The 15,881-nt window shown below is 50.9% G+C and overlaps 1 protein-coding gene across 2 annotated transcripts in view; it reads right to left on the reverse strand.

Annotated features, from left to right (window-relative positions):
- Positions 1-15,037, reverse strand: part of JAK2 (Janus kinase 2) — an 882,548-nt gene extending 867,511 nt beyond the window's left edge. The window contains exon 1 of one of the 2 annotated variants that reach the window (XM_069240320.1): positions 14,733-15,037. The gene's annotated coding sequence lies outside the window, so the exon portion shown is untranslated. The remainder of the gene's footprint in view (positions 1-14,732) is intronic. The other variant, XM_069240330.1, reaches the window with a different exon arrangement.
- Between the last annotated feature and the right edge of the window lie 844 nt (positions 15,038-15,881).

Here is a 15,881-nt window from a genome sequence, read left to right on the forward strand (position 1 = left end):
TCTGGAGGGAATTCTCTGGCGATTTGAAAAGCCTGGAGGTCAGCTGTGGTTTTTGTAGAGTTGTCCTGCAGCTCCTCAGCAGCGATTGTCCGGTCCTCGGCGCAGCAGGAGGAGTTTGGCGCCTTTTCTTTGGTGCAGCAAGTCTTCTGTTCTTGTGCTTCGGATAATCTTGATGCTAGACTTCTTCTGTCCGTCGAATCTGATTTCTTGGTCTAAGGATAACCACTGAATACTGTATTTAGTGGCCGTTTTAGGGGGAACCTGGTAGTGACCAATGGGTCATCTACCTTAGGGTGGCTATCCCCCCCAAGTGACCACTTCCTGTGGGTAGGGGTCACATCCCAACACCTGATTGGCTATTTTCCTTCCACTCAAGATGAAGGAAAATGAAATGGAGGATCCACCTCGAAGGCAACACTTTAGGGGTGGTACATTCCAGGTTGGGCCACCCCTCCTATCCTTTGTTTGAATTTCCCGCCATTGCTCCGGCCAAAACTGGGGGTTTGCAATAGGACGGCCATCTGCTGCTAGCAGCAGGCCTGGGGGTTGAGTTTCAAAAGAGGTAAGCCTTGGTTGTCTGGCGGTGGCAGGCTAGATAGAACAAGTCAGCAACCACTCCAGTGTAGTTAGCTTTTGCAAGGGGCACCTCTAAGGTGACCCCTGGGTACATTTAGTAATAAATCCAATACTGGTACCAGTTTGGATTTGGCATTCCGAGTTGTTTGATCCCAAACAACCCAGGGTTCAGAGTGGCCATCACGTAACTGTGAAACTCGTATTGACTAGTGTCCAGCACATGTAAAAAAATGGCTCACCTGTTCACTCACTATATCTCAGGTTTGACAAGGCCACAGTAGGGGCATAATGCTCATGCAGCTATGCCCTCACATACACTATAGAGCACCCTGCCTTGGGACTGGAAGGAGGCCTGCCAGAGGGGTGTCTTACCCATTGTGCATGCAGTGTATAGTGGACAGGGCACACAGGCAGTGTGCCATGTTGAGTTTGTGTTTTAGGTTTGCCCCAGAGTACTCAGCCTACAATGGTAGGACTGGGTGCATCTTGATGCATGGCCCTAGAGGATGGCACAAGCAGTGCTGCTGCTCTCAGGGGCCTACCCTTAGTATCCCATGCCCTGGGTACCCAAGTATATTTTACTAGGGATATATAGTGGCAGTTAAAGGTGTCTCTAATTGTGCCAATGCATCACAACAGTTTAGGGAAAGAGCTCTGACCCAGGGAACCGGGTTAGCCGGGGCGCTGGCCACTAACAATTTTCAGGCTACATCATACACCAGGCAAAAAGTGGGGGCTAACCATGTCAGAAAAGAGGTATTTTCTCCCAACCACCATACAGGATGGAGACAAGTTTCTTTCTCCAGACAGTATGTGTGTATTGCTGGTATCTCATAAATCAGAGGGTAGAGCACCAGATGCTATAGTGAGGAAAGTTAAGACTGGCTTTCTTTAGAAGTGCAAGGGTGCTTCGTGATACATTAGACTTCTGCTGGACAATCCATCCTTGCAGACAAAGGACAGGACTGGAAAGTGGCCTGGCCAGGACACATGGAAGAGGAACCAACAAAAACCGGTTCTAAAGAACCAGACCTGGAATACAAATCCACTGCCTGTGAAATTGGTAAAAAGATGGGAGTCCAAGGCCAATCAGTGTTTGTTTGTGTGGTCTCTTCTACCAAGGAGGGGGTGCTCTGCAGAGTGCTCAGGGACTACTAACCAACCAAGGCGTTGTGTTGCAGACAGTCATCCTTCCAGAAGCGAGAGAACATCACCTGGTGTCTGATCAGAAGGAGGAATTATTGGACTGTCCTAGGTGGCAAGATCTCCTGCCTATGGAGGAGGAGAGAAAGAGCCAACCCAGTGGAAGGAGCGGACCATGAAAGGGACAGCTGTAATTGACCCTGGCGTAGGGTCTACCCAACAGAAACTTGTTAAGCAGCTGCACCAAAGGAACTACAGTACTGCCAGATTGGTCAGTGCGATCTTCGCCATTTATTCTCATGGTAACTACCAAGGCATACAATTCCCATAGGGATTTTGAAGACGACTACAGCCCGAACTGCTAGATGGAATTATACCAAATTTGGCAGAAAGGTAGCTTTTGATCCAGAAAGAAGCCTTTTTGATGTCTGACGTAAACCAGTTAAGTAGTTTTTGAGATATGAAAAGAAAAAGAAATATAGATATCTAGAGGTGCGAAGGCTTTGGCAATACTCCTGATCTCATGCAGAGATATTTTTGGCTGCCAACACTTCAACCCGGAAGTGTTCGTAGCCATCTTGGGATTCGGCTTCAGATGAGTCAAAAAAATAAAAAGGTTAAAAAAAGAAGGAAAATTAAAGGGGCTAGGGTATGGACAGCCTGATCCCTTAGGTCTGGGACTGGGGACCCCGCCAGAGCAAAAAAAGCACTTTTTAAAAAGAACATTTGTAGAGAATTTGCGACAAAAGTGGTAACATTGTATTATATGCTGGGCCCTGGCCCCCCCTGCAGCCCCGGGGCCCGCCACCTCCTTAGGGCAATTGTTTCAAAATGAGGGGGGGGGTGCTGCTTGGCCCCACTGGAGCCTTGGGAACTACCACCTCCCTAAGGCTGAGGTAAAATAAAATAAGGGGTCTGTTGCAGACTCCCAGCCCCAGGGACCTCCACCACACCAACTTGGGGCTAAATTAAAGGTTGGAGAGGGCCACGCAGTGCCCCACGTGGAGCCAATAATGGCCTTGGAGACCGCCACCCCTCCCCCCCCAACCCCGGTCCGGCTCCTGCTATGTACTGGGATTCCCACACTCGGGATATAGCAATGTGCTCTGACTTGGCCGGAGCTTTGACAACTCCTGTTAAGTCAGAGCAAACACTCCTGTTCCAGCAGGTGGGAGCTGTCCAAGTGCTCCTGCCTGCTGAAAGCGGGAATTTCCACTGTTTCCCTGACTGCAGAGATGTGGGCAGGGAAACAATTGCTTTTGCAGACAGGAATCTGCATATTTAGCAGCTCCCTGTGTGCAAAAGCAATGCCAACTCCCACAGGAGGCGGGGAGCCAGCTAGGACCGCGTAACTTCAACAAGCACCCTGTCCATGCACTGCAAATCACCCCAGATACTACAGCATCATGACAACTTTTATACCATCAATCAAAATATGAATGAAACATTAGAAGTCAAATTACTAAAGAAAAAAGCTGTACATGATGGGGATGCGGGTTATAGTTACCTTAGGCTGCGAGTTATAGTTACTTGAAATAACTAACTACAACTTCTGAATTTCTCTGGTTTTGTTCGAGCAAATTCAGAACCTAACTAGAACGACCCTGTAACCTTTGTTTTTTTCAGTGAACTTCTGTGTTTTTTCAATTCTATTTCCTAACGTCGCTGTAACCTTTGACCAAGTCCAAATGTGAAATACACCAAAAAGGATGGAATCTACTTCTTCTAAATAAAGACATCCATATGAACCAACTGCTTTGGTTTTAGCAGTGGATATATACATTCCCCTCTGGCAGTCACCAGTAGGCAGTTAGAGATAAATCTGCTTTTCCATAGATGGAGCGTTTTTTGGTTTGCTGATAATTTTAGCCCTGTTTGATTAACTTTTTTTTTTTTTTTTTAAATAAAAAAGTTCATCCACCGCAGTTGCTTCTTGGAAAGTTACAGGGTGATCCGTCAAGCAGTAGCCAAGGGGCAGGGGGACAAAATGTAAAATCCTCATACATTTTCCATAGGCTTCTTTAGACATGGCTACAGCAAAAACTACTGAATGGAATTAAACCAAATTCGGCAGGAGACTAGATCTTGGTGCACAAATTGTGCTGTTTGTGCATTGATGTAAATCAGTTCCTGTAGTTTTTGAAAAATCAAGGGTCGAAAATAATTGTATATTTGGACGGTTGAGCTCGGGAGAGTCCAGCAGGAGTCCCACGAGAGCGCAAATTGAAAAATTGAGGTGTGGAATTGGTCGAGAGGCCAGTTTTTCTTGTGAGCCTTCACGCTCTTGCTAGAAGCTCCTGCGAGTCTCACAAGTGCTCTGACTGGCTGACTATTATAATCTTAGAAATGACATGGCCACCATTATTGTTTACTGTGAAAAATCTGGGGTGTTGTGGAAATTAAGTAAAAAAGCTATACAAGAGAGCAACAGAAGGGTATGCTGTCTCACTAGATTTAGAGAGGAGGTGGCTAAGGGATAACTACTGTGAAGATTATAAATACATATTGGTTTTAACTAATTTTTATGATCTCCTGGAACTCTCGCTGGACTGCGGATAGTAAAAAAAATAAGTGAGTGAGTTTACAATACATTCATTTAGTAGGAATGGATATTTTGGTGCTTTTTTTTTTTAGAGAAAGTGTGCCAGAGATAAGTACTGCGATGAGTAGATAGGTAATTCTTATATATTTTTTTTTAAATGTCACGATCTTGCAAGACTCTCGCGGGAGCTGGCAAAATGTACAGGCAAGAGCAAGAGTTTAGGTGCTCTCGCTCTCATAAGAAGGAAACAACACAGATTATGAAACTATATGGTACCTCTGTTGCTTGGGTACTTTGACATTTTTTAGAAAGGGTAGAACAAAAACATACAACATGTGAAACACACTAACAGCATCTCCTCAAAAACAAAAAGGAGACAGAGTTACAAAAAATAAAATGTTAACAAAAAAACTACTGCATGGGGAGCACTTGTGCTCTTGGACAAGTTTGCCTCAGAAAAAAAAAAATGATCTGCTTGCACAAGCAGCAAAATAGCGCTTTATTAAAAAAAAGTAGGGTTATTGTCCGCCTGTGCACTTAGAACCTGCACAGGATCTCCAAGAGCAAATTATGTTGAAGTCACTGTAGAGTTGTCTAGCTCCGCAGCACGAGCCAACTCTGCCTGTGCGAGCTCTGCAGATGCATAGAACTCAGATGCCGCCACATGCATATGGTAGTCATGCTATAGTGTTTATTTCTGTTCCTCCAGCTAAAATCTTTGTGGCAAAGTTTATAGGTAACACACTTTTCACAAATCTTTTTGGTACCTGGCTTCATTTTAAAAAACTGCCACACATAGGATTCATTGAGTGGTTGAAGTTGCTGAACTAGAGCAGAAGCCCCTGGCTGTACATTTGAATCCAATGAAGACATCTTTCCCTTCAAAGCCAAACAGGAAATGAGAGCAGGCCAAATATGTCTGCTCTCACCAAGTCCAAAGGTGAAATACACCAAAAAGGATGGAATCTACTTCTTCTAAATATAGACATCCATATGAACCAACTGGAATCCTTCCTTATGTGCGTTTCTTTCCCTGGACTTCTAGCAAAAGTGTCTCATGGGCATCTTGTGAAATGTGAAAAGTTCTTCCTTTATATCTTCCATTAAACAGTACTCAATTTTTGTACCTTAAACAAGATGCATAATGTTCTATTGTGGTCACAATTATAGTAAAACAGTGTAATTAACTGAATTCTAAATGTACTATCTTGCAAGTGGTTCACGAGAGCCAAAACAGGAAGTACAGCCCCCTCAGAGGATTCTGCATGTAGCTTTCGCAAGCGTCTTGTGAGAGCCATAATTAAAAAAAAAAAAAATACTAATAATAATAATAATAATAATATCCACTCATGTTTTATTCGCTACTCTATCATAAATTAGCATTAAACAACACATTAATTTACTTACAACCCCCCTTAGAAATTCACTGGAAAAAAAGCAAAGGTTAAACTAATGTTATAGTTACGTGTAATAAAAATATCTGCTTTTGTTAAAAAAAAAAAAATTAAACTCAAATTCACTGAAAAAAAGGTTCAAGTAACATTATGGTTAGGTGAATTTCTCAGTAACTTCAAACATTTTGGACTAAAAAAAAAATTTTTTTTTTAAAAACACAGAAATTCAGCAGTTATAGATAGCATCCAATAAAGAAATATTGCTTGGAACAACTAAAAAACATCCAAAAACACAATTATAAAACTTGCCAGGAGAACTGTCAAAAACACAAGGCTATATAAAGATGAAAAGCTTTGATAAACATACATTCTGAAAGCAATTAGTGAACACTAAGGAAAAAAAAAAGAGAGAACATTGCTTTTGGGGCTTCTGAAATGTATTAGGTCCGCTTAAAAAGGGAAGGTGGTCATTCGTTCTCTTTTTAGCTGCTAGACAATGCCTTCCCAACTGCACTCTGTCGTAAGGACTTTCAATTTGGAAATGTAAAGGCTAGTGAAACCATGGCTTCTATTTCTGCGGATGACTCAATTAGTCGTGTTATGAGCATCTGTCAAGGCCGGTATTTTCTCGAGTCCAGGGTATTATTCTAGCTAACTATATGCTTTACAAATACTATTGTATATTATAGTAGAACCGAAACCAGAAGTGGAACATAAAAAAAAACAGCCATTTTAAGACTTTAAAAGTCTCCACCTTTGAAAGGAAGGCCTCATCCTTGGTGCCTGTGTCACAAAAAAGAATAGTTCCTGCACACAAAAAAACCTGTTTACAAATATTGCACGTTTAAATGACAAAAAGACTGAAGGTTGAAGGGAACACAGAGATTGATAGGCTCCCGTGCACAAATGCACAAAAAAATGTCCCATGTGTGCAAATTCATGTATGAGCTCGAATCCAAAGTCTGGTTCTTCAATGTGAATTTGCAATCGTAAATAAAGACATCTGGGGACCTCAGTGAAACTTGCACGTTGAAATACCTTTATGAATAGGACATGTTGTGTTGCATTAATGACACCCTCTCTCCCCTATAATCCCTCAATGTACTGTAATGTTTGGCAACATGATGCACAAGGATCCAATCAAAACATTGGCAGAAGATCTTGAGTTCCAAATCATCATCAGGCGAGAGAAGCAAGGCTTGAATAACATGTTGAGAACAATCTGCATCACGGCGTTTAGTATAGTATCAGCATTTTGCTTTTTGACATATTACCACTGCTGTATATGTTTTTCCTTTACCAACGACAACGACATAATTCGGTGGGAAAGCCACATCCTGGGAGTTCAGAAACCTCCACATGAAATGCTCTGAAGCGCAACCTAAAGAGCAAACGTAAGTGGCCACAAGTTGCATCAGCTTCCATTTCAACTACTAATACTAAAAAACTGTTTCTAAGTGATGGTGCAGGGCTAAGGGGAGACTTGAAGAGTTCAAACACTTAAGTGTCTCAAAATAACCCTGCCAACCAAATAAAAATAACACCAAACCCTAGAAAGAGCATCTGCTCTTTAGGGTCTTATTTGACTCATATTAACTCGAAGTATAAAAAAAATGGATAGCAGTCCTACATTACAAAAATTCCATACCACATCAGTGTAAGAATTCTATCACAAGCTGGAAAATGTTATGTATGCGCAGACCAGATGAGCAACATAGCAAGGTACGACCCTCCACACATATATATATATATACACACATATATATATATATATATATATATATATATACACACACACACACACACGTGCCACAAAACGATAATATTGGGGGGAGGGGGGGAGCCATTGTAACTCCTAAGCCAGCAGTTCTAATCTGCCAGTTGTGTTTTCTTGCAAAAGCTAACCAACTGGTATGTATGGCTCAAATTCGCCCCCCAAAACAAAACCATACCACCTGCAAAAACAAAATCATATTTTGAAATCCAGGTTTAAGTTTTTATGCTAACAGTGGACTTGCGCCTACCTGGGAGCACCATAACTCAAACACCCCAAACAATAGTTGCAATTCCACGTAATTCAGAGCATTGTGGTAATGCGTGTGTGTGAAGGGCGAAAAAACGTGAATCAGGAAAGCATTGCAAGCTGTGTTTCATCCCCTGGGTCATCTGCAGTACTGCATTTCTACTCCAGCGTAAAAAACACAAACTCCTCATTAGCGAATGACTTTCTAGATTACTAGCTCAAAGGCACGTAATGTTCACACTATTCGATTGACGTTCCTTCGCCCACCACTGGGTAGCTGTTAAATTACGCATTATAAGCCACCAACACCCGACATAACTCAAATATAACTACCTGATACCTTGTTGTTACCACACTATGTTAATGCGCGGATCAAAAATGAAATCCAACAAATATCACTCAGGTTTACAGTCCACAATACGAGTTACGGAAGCAGCAGATGTAAAAACCATCTACGCAAAGAAACATGCGCATAAAATTACAACGCTATAACAAGACACTGAACTGAACATGCTCAGGTGCGTACAGGAACACGGGAAAAGAGCGCTTTCCTGGAGGAAGGTTGAACGGTTCCAGGGTAATTATCATGGGCTACGATTGATTCAAACACTCCTGCCATTACTTATTCTTGCGGGGGCTGAGGGAGGCGTGTGTGTTGGTGTGCAAGGGGGAGGTGTGTGGACAGCAGAGGGGGTGGTAAGGGGGAAATGTGAGCACCCCAGAAACGGGAAGATGTGCACATGGGCCCTGGAGGGTGCCTACTGCACTGTTGGGGAGGGGAGGTGTGTGTACAGCACTAGGAGCAGGGCGGGGGGCAATGCTGCAACAAGGATGGGGAAAGTGTGCACACCGCACCAGATGGTGGAGAAGGTGTGCATGCCACATGGGGGAGGGTGGGAGGTGGGTTCGGAAAGGGATGCATGACACACCGAGGGGGGGTGTGCCCCGCAACCAGGGTGTGGTGGTGTGTGGAACTGTGAGCGCCACAACTGGGGGGGGGGGGGGTGAAATGTTGTACGCACGCCAACTGGGGTGGTAAGAAAATGTGTGTGCACTGCAAGAAGGGTAGGGGAGGTGTGAGCACTGCACTGGGGGTGGGGGTGGGGGAGGGAAGTAAGGTGGGGGAAGGCGTGCACACCGCAACTGGGGGTAGGGAAGGCATGCATGCCACAGTCAGGGGGGTGGGGAAGACGTGCATGCTACAATCAGAGGTGTGGGGAAGACGTGCATGGAGTAACCAAGGGGATGGGGAAGGCATGCACACAGCAACCAGGGTGGGTGCGGAAGGCATGCAGGTGACTACCAGGGGTGTGGGGAAGGCTCAAAAGCCACTACAGGGGGTGAGAGGGTATGGAAGGCGTGCATGCCTGTACCAGAGAGGAGAAAGAGTATGGTGTGCACGCTGCATCCGGGAAGGGGAGGCGGTATGGGGAAGGCAAGCACGCTGCACCAAGGGGGAGGTAGAGGAAGGAATGCACGCAGCACCAAGGGGGGGGAGGCAATCATGCCACACCAGGGGAGTGCATGTGGGGAAGACGTACACGCCGCACCGGACTGGCGCAAGTGGGTGGAAAAGGCATATATGCCACACCAGGGTGTGGGGGAGGGAGGTGTGCACACCACAGCAGGGGGGCGTGGAAGGCATGCTTGCCACACCAGGAGGAGGTGGGGAGGTTGTGCGCATCGCAAACACGCTAACAGTGTGGGAACATGTGCGTGCCCCAACATGGGTGGGGAGGTGTGGATGCCCCAATATGGGTGGGGAGGTGTGCGCGCCGCCAGCAGGGGTGGGGAGGTGTGCGCGCCGCCAGCAGGGGTGGGGAGGTGTGCGCTCCGCCAGCAGGGGTGGGGAGGTGTGCGCACCAAACCAGGAGGAGGAAGAAGTGCGCACGACACCCGGGGGATGGGAAAGGTGTACAGGCCTCACTGGTGGGTGGGGGAGGTGTGGGTGCTGCCAGTATGGTGGGGATGTGTGCGTGCCACCACCGGAGTGAAGAGCTGTGCGCACTGCCAACAGAGTGAAGAGCTGTGCGCACTGCCAACAGAGTGAAGAGCTGTGCGCACTGCCAACAGAGTGGGGAGGTGTGGGTGCCGCCACCAGGGTGGGGAGGTGTGTGCACCAAACCAGAAGCACGAAGGTGTGGCCATCGAACCAGGAGCAGGAAGGCGTGCGCACAAAACCAGAGGATGTGGGCAAGGTGTACACGCCACACCAGCGGGCAGGGAAGCTGCACATGCCGCAACCGGGGCGGGAAGCTGTGCATGCCGCAACCGGGGTGGGGAGCTGCGCATGCCGCAACCGGGGTGGGGAGCTGCGCATGCCGCAACCGGGGTGGGGAGATGCGGGTGCCGTGTGGAGTTGGACGCACCGCAACCGGCATGGGGAGGTGGGTGCGCCGCAATCGGCGTGGGGAAATGCGCACGCCGCAACTGACGTGGGGAGGAATGCACACCGCGCAAGCAGCAGGAAGGTGCGCACACCGCCCCAAGAGCAGGAAGGTGCACACACCGCCCCAAGAGCAGGAAGGTGCACACACCGCCCCAAGAGCAGGAAGGTGCACACACCGCCCCAAGAGCAGGAAGGTGTACACACCGCCCCAAGAGCGTTACCGGCGTGGGAAGGTGCAGGCGCCGCAACCGGGGTGGGGAGCTGCGCATGCCGCAACTGGCATTGGCAGCTGCGGGCGCCGCTACTGGCCTGGAAAAGTGCGGGCGCCACTACTGGCCTGGAAAAGTGCGGGCGCCACTACCGGCCTGGAAAAGTGCGGGCGCCACTACCGGCCTGGAAAAGTGCAGGCGCCGCTACCGGCCTGGAAAAGTGCAGGCGCCGCTACCGGCCTGGGAAGGTGCGCGCGCCGCTACCGGCCTGGGAAGGTGCGGGCGCCAAGGGGAGGTGGACGTGCCGTAACTGGCGTGAGGAGGTGGACGTGCTGCAACCGGTGTGGGGAGGTGGACGTGCTGCAACCGGTGTGGGGAGGTGGACGTGCCGCAATCGGCGTGGGGAGGTGGACGTGCCGCAATCGGCGTGGGGAGGTGTGTGCTGCAACCGGTGTAGGGAGGTGTGTGCACCGCAACCGGCATGGGGAGATGCGGGTGCCGTGTGGAGGTGGATGCACCGCAACCGGCGTGGGGAGGTGGGTGCGCCACAATCAGCGTGGGGAAATGCGCACGCCGCAACTGACGTGGGGAGGAACGCACACCACCCCAAGAGCGGGAAGGTGCGCACACCACCCCAAGAGCGGGAAGGTGCGCACACCACCCCAAGAGCGGGAAGGTGCGCACACCACCCCAAGAGCGGGAAGGTGCGCACACCACCCCAAAAGCAGGAAGGTGCGCACACCACCCCAAAAGCAGGAAGGTGCGCACACCACCCCAAGAGCAGGAAGGTGCGCACACCACCCCAAGAGCAGGAAGGTGCGCACACCACCCCAAGAGCAGGAAGGTGCGCACACCACCCCAAGAGCAGGAAGGTGCGCACACCACCCCAAGAGCAGGATGGTGCGCACACCACCCCAAGAGCAGGATGGTGCGCACACCGCAAATGGGGTAAAGAAGGGAGGGGATAGGGAAGATGTGCACACTGCTCCAGGGAGGGCATGGGGAAAATATGCACACCGCACCGGGATGTGTGGAGTCAGACATCCACACTGAAACATGAGGGGGTAGAGGGCTAAAGCATGCACACCGCACTAGAGGGAAGGTAAGGTAAGGTGTGCACTGCAAGCAGGATGGGGAGATGTGCATGCCATGCTAGGATCAGGAAGGTGTTCGTGCCACGCTAGGACCAGGAAGGTGTGCGTACATCGCCAGAAGCGGGAAGGTGTGTGCGCTGCGCCAGGAGCAGGAACGTGCATGCGCCGTGGCAGGAGTGGGAACGTGCGTGCGCCATGCCGGGAGTGGGAACGTGCGTGTGCCACGCCAGGAGTGGGAATGTGCGTGCGCAGCACACCAGGAGCAGGGAAGGTATGCGCACCACACCAGGAGCAGGGAAGGTGTGCAGACCGCGCCAAGAGGGGGAAGGTGTGCATGCAGCGGCAAGGTGTGTGCGCTGTGCCAGGAGCAGGAACGTGCGTGCGCCGCGGCAGGAGTGGGAACGTGGGTGCATGCACCATGCCAGAAGTGGGAACGTGCATGCGCTGCGCCAGTAGTGGGAACGTGCGTGTGCCACGCCAGGAGTGGGAACGTGCGTGCGTGCGCCACGCCACGAGTGAGAAAATGCATGTGCCACGCCAGGAGTGGGAACGTGCGTGAGCCGCGCCAGGAGTGGAAAAGTGCGTGAGCCACGCCAGGGGTGGGAACGTGCATGCGCACTATGACAGGAGTGGGAACGTGCTTGCGCACCACGCTAGGAGCAGAGAACGTGCAGGCGCACCACACCAGGAGCAGAGAACGTGCAGGCGCACCACACCAGGAGCAGAGAACATGCAGGCGCACCACACCAGGAGCAGAGAACGTGCAGGCGCACCACACCAGGAGCAGAGAACGTGCAGGCGCACCACACCAGGAGCAGAGAACGTGCAGGCGCACCACACCAGGAGCAGGGAACGTGCAGGCGCACCACACCAGGAGCAGGGAACGTGCAGGCGCACCACACCAGGAGCAGGGAACGTACATGCGCACCACACCAGGAGCAGGGAACGTGCACGCGCACCACACCAGGAGCAGGGAACGTGCACGCGCACCACACCAGGAGCAGGGAACGTGCACGCGCACCACACCAGGAGCAGGGAACGTGCACGCGCACCACACAAGAAGCAGGGAACGTGCACGCGCACCACACCAGGAGCAGGGAAGGTGTGCGCATCACACCAGAAGCAGGGAAGGCGTGCACACCACACCAGGAGCAGGGAAGGCATGTGCACCACACCAAGAGCAGGGAAGGCGTGCGCACCACACCAAGAGCAGGGAAGGCGTGCGCACCACACCAAGAGCAGGGAAGGTGTGCGCACCACGAGCAGGGAAGGTGTGCGCACCACGAGCAGGGAAGGTGTGCGCACCACGAGCAGGGAAGGTGTGCGCACCACGAGCAGGGAAGGTGTGCACACCACGAGCAGGGAAGGTGTGCACACCACGAGCAGGGAAGGTGTGCACACCACGAGCAGGGAAGGTGTGCGCACCACGAGCAGGGAAGGTGTGCGCACCACACCAAGAGCAGGGAAGGTGTGCGCACCACACCAAGAGCAGGGAAGGTGTGCGCACCACACCAAGAGCAGGGAAGGTGTGCGCACCACACCAAGAGCAGGGAAGGTGTGCGCACCACACCAAGAGCAGGGAAGGTGTGCGCACCACACCAAGAGCAGGGAAGGTGTGCGCACCACACCAAGAGCAGGGAAGGTGTGCGCACCACACCAAGAGCAGGGAAGGTGTGCGCACCACACCAAGAGCAGGGAAGGTGTGCGCACCACACCAAGAGCAGGGAAGGTGTGCGCACCACACCAAGAGCAGGGAAGGTGTGCGCACCACACCAAGAGCAGGGAAGGTGTGCGCACCACACCAAGAGCAGGGAAGGTGTGCGCACCACACCAAGAGCAGGGAAGGTGTGCGCACCACACCAAGAGCAGGGAAGGTGTGCGCACCACACCAAGAGCAGGGAAGGTGTGCGCACCACACCAAGAGCAGGGAAAGTGTGCAGACCGCGCCAACAGCTTGCACCAGGTGAGAGATGGTGTGTGCACCGCGCCAGGAGTGGAAAGCTGTGCACATCGCAGAGGGAATGAGGAAGGTGTGCGCACTGCTCCGGCATGGAGATGGGAAAGATGTGCACACTGCTCCAGGCGGAGGGAGGGGGGGGGAAAGGTGTGCACACCGCACTGGGATGTGGAGAGTAAGGCGTGCACATTGCAACATAGGGGGCCCAGGGGACTACTGCATGCACACCGCAGCGGGGGGTCGGGTTTAAGACATGCACACTGCATTGGACGGAAGGTATGCAATGCAAGCAGGATCGATGTGCGTGCCATGCCAGGAGCTGGAAGGTGTGCGCGCCACGCTAGGAGCGGAAAGGTGTGCGTGCTGCGCCAGGAGCAGGAAGGTGTTTGTAGACCACACCAGGAGCAGGATGTGTGTGCACCATGCCAGGAACAGTAAGGTGTGCAGACCACACCAGGAGCAGGATGTGTGTGCACCATGCCAGGAGCGGGAAGATGTGTGTCCCGCACAGGGGAAAAAACGTGTGCCCCGTACGCCGCACCGGGTGGTGAAGTGTACACCACTCCGGTAGAGAGAGTACACACAACACCATGGTACGAAAATGTGTGCACACTGCACCAGTGAGCAGAAACTGTGCACACCTCACTGGGAGTGGGTGGAAGGTGTGCACACAAGGGGCGAATAGGGAAAGTGTGTCCACTACATCAGATAAAGAAGCGCAGATCGCTTGGGGGCAATTGTGATGGGGGAGGTGTGCAAGCCGTGTAGCAGGAGGCGTGCAAACTGGCCTAGTGACAAGGAAATATTACTGGGTTATCGGTGCATAAAACACAGGCTGGAAGCGGGCACAAAAAGCACAATTACAGAGTGACGGGGGACTGCAAAACTGTGTACAGAAGACGAGTACAAAATACACCTGGGGTACGACCATGCACACTGCGAAGGGTGCGAGGACGTGCTAAATGCGTGGGGGGGGGGGGGGGAAGTGATGCAAACAGTGTGTGCATTAGGGAGGACTGAGGGCATGCAAACTGGCCAGAAATGTGGGGGTGCAAACTACGCAGGGGGCAGTGGTGTGCAAAACTGTCCAGAAAGCACAGGCGTTACAACAACCCAGGAGGAAGGCGTGCAAACAACCTAATCGGTAGGGCGTGTAAACTGCGCAGGAGGGGGCGTAAACTGTGTTTCAGACAGGGGCGAGTGCACTGCTCCGGGTTGGGCAAATGAACTTAAACGAAGCCTAAGAATAAAGGCAGCCATGATTAAAGACGGTAGAGACTCGCTGCTAACCTCACCCGTACAGGGGCCCCTGAACTCACTGCTGCGGGCGACCAGCCGGGGACACTGGGTTCCTCCCTTGCTGACAGAGATATCGCACGTATATCACCACTAGCACGCAATGTACCTGCTGCACGTCCAGTTTTTCGTTCGTTGCCGGGCTCCCTGATTCTTGACAGGATGACTTTGCCTTTCTCTTTGAGTCTGCCAATGTCCGGGCCCCAGACAGCTGGAGACCCATGTGAACGGGGCCAGTGTTGATGAGCGACCTGAGTTGACGAAAGCCACCCGGCCTATACCTGACGTCAGGACGCCTCGCCTTCTCTAAAGGGGTTTGGGGTGGTCAATATTGACGAAATGGGAAGGACGCTATGGTGGCACCGTCCAGCAATGAGAACCACGCCTGCGCCTCTCTTAGCTGTGCGATCCAATGAAAGAGTCCTATTTCTGGCGCATGCGCTGCTGCTTCGTAGCCTGCTGTCATTTGTGTTAGTTTTGTACGTTGGCAGGGCCTCTGAACGCTGGTTGTTTCCCATCAGTGCCATTCACTACGAACTTACACGCTTCCTCTTCTCTCCCTGAAAGGAGCCCTTCGTCGGATTCCTGTCCGGGCTTTCTTCAAACACAGCTAGGGCTACAATACTCTGCTGAAGAATCTTCCATATAGGAGCTGCCACTGTCCTCCCAAAAACGCCCATCTCAAGGCAGTGGGGATCAGGGACCCTCGCAGTAGTATGTCAGTGACGGAGACGAAATACCCTCTATCATCGACCTCCGGGCCCTAAATACGGTTGGAGGAACGAGAGTTTGGTGATGAGTACGCAGTCGCATGCGGGACGACCACGGTTTCCAGCAATCTCCAAATCGACCCCTGTGGCTTTACACTAGTTAAAGCACTTTCTTTCTTTTTTCCAATCTCGTAGCATTTTCGGGAGAAGTTATTTGGTAGGTGAGGTTACAAGTTTTTAAAGTCTGGCATGGATATATCTTTACGTGTCTCTCCATCCTCATTTAAACAATCATAGTAAAAATATACTCTTAATGGGTACATAGACAGGGTTGGATTGGGGCCACAATTAGGCCCGGGCAGTCAAAAAAAAAGTGGCCCACATTCGCAGATCGCAACCTTTTGCAAAACACTGTTTAGTTAGGAGCATGGACGTAATGTTCATAAACATACTAAAAGTATTTTAAACCTTATCGGGCCTGTAACTTTTGTCAAGACTAGAAACAAAATTATTTCACATTATTCTCTTGGGTGTTCTTGGAATATTTC

The sequence above is a fragment of the Pleurodeles waltl genome, chromosome 1_2, assembly GCF_031143425.1.
Source record: "Pleurodeles waltl isolate 20211129_DDA chromosome 1_2, aPleWal1.hap1.20221129, whole genome shotgun sequence".
Lineage (NCBI taxonomy): Eukaryota > Metazoa > Chordata > Amphibia > Caudata > Salamandridae > Pleurodeles > Pleurodeles waltl.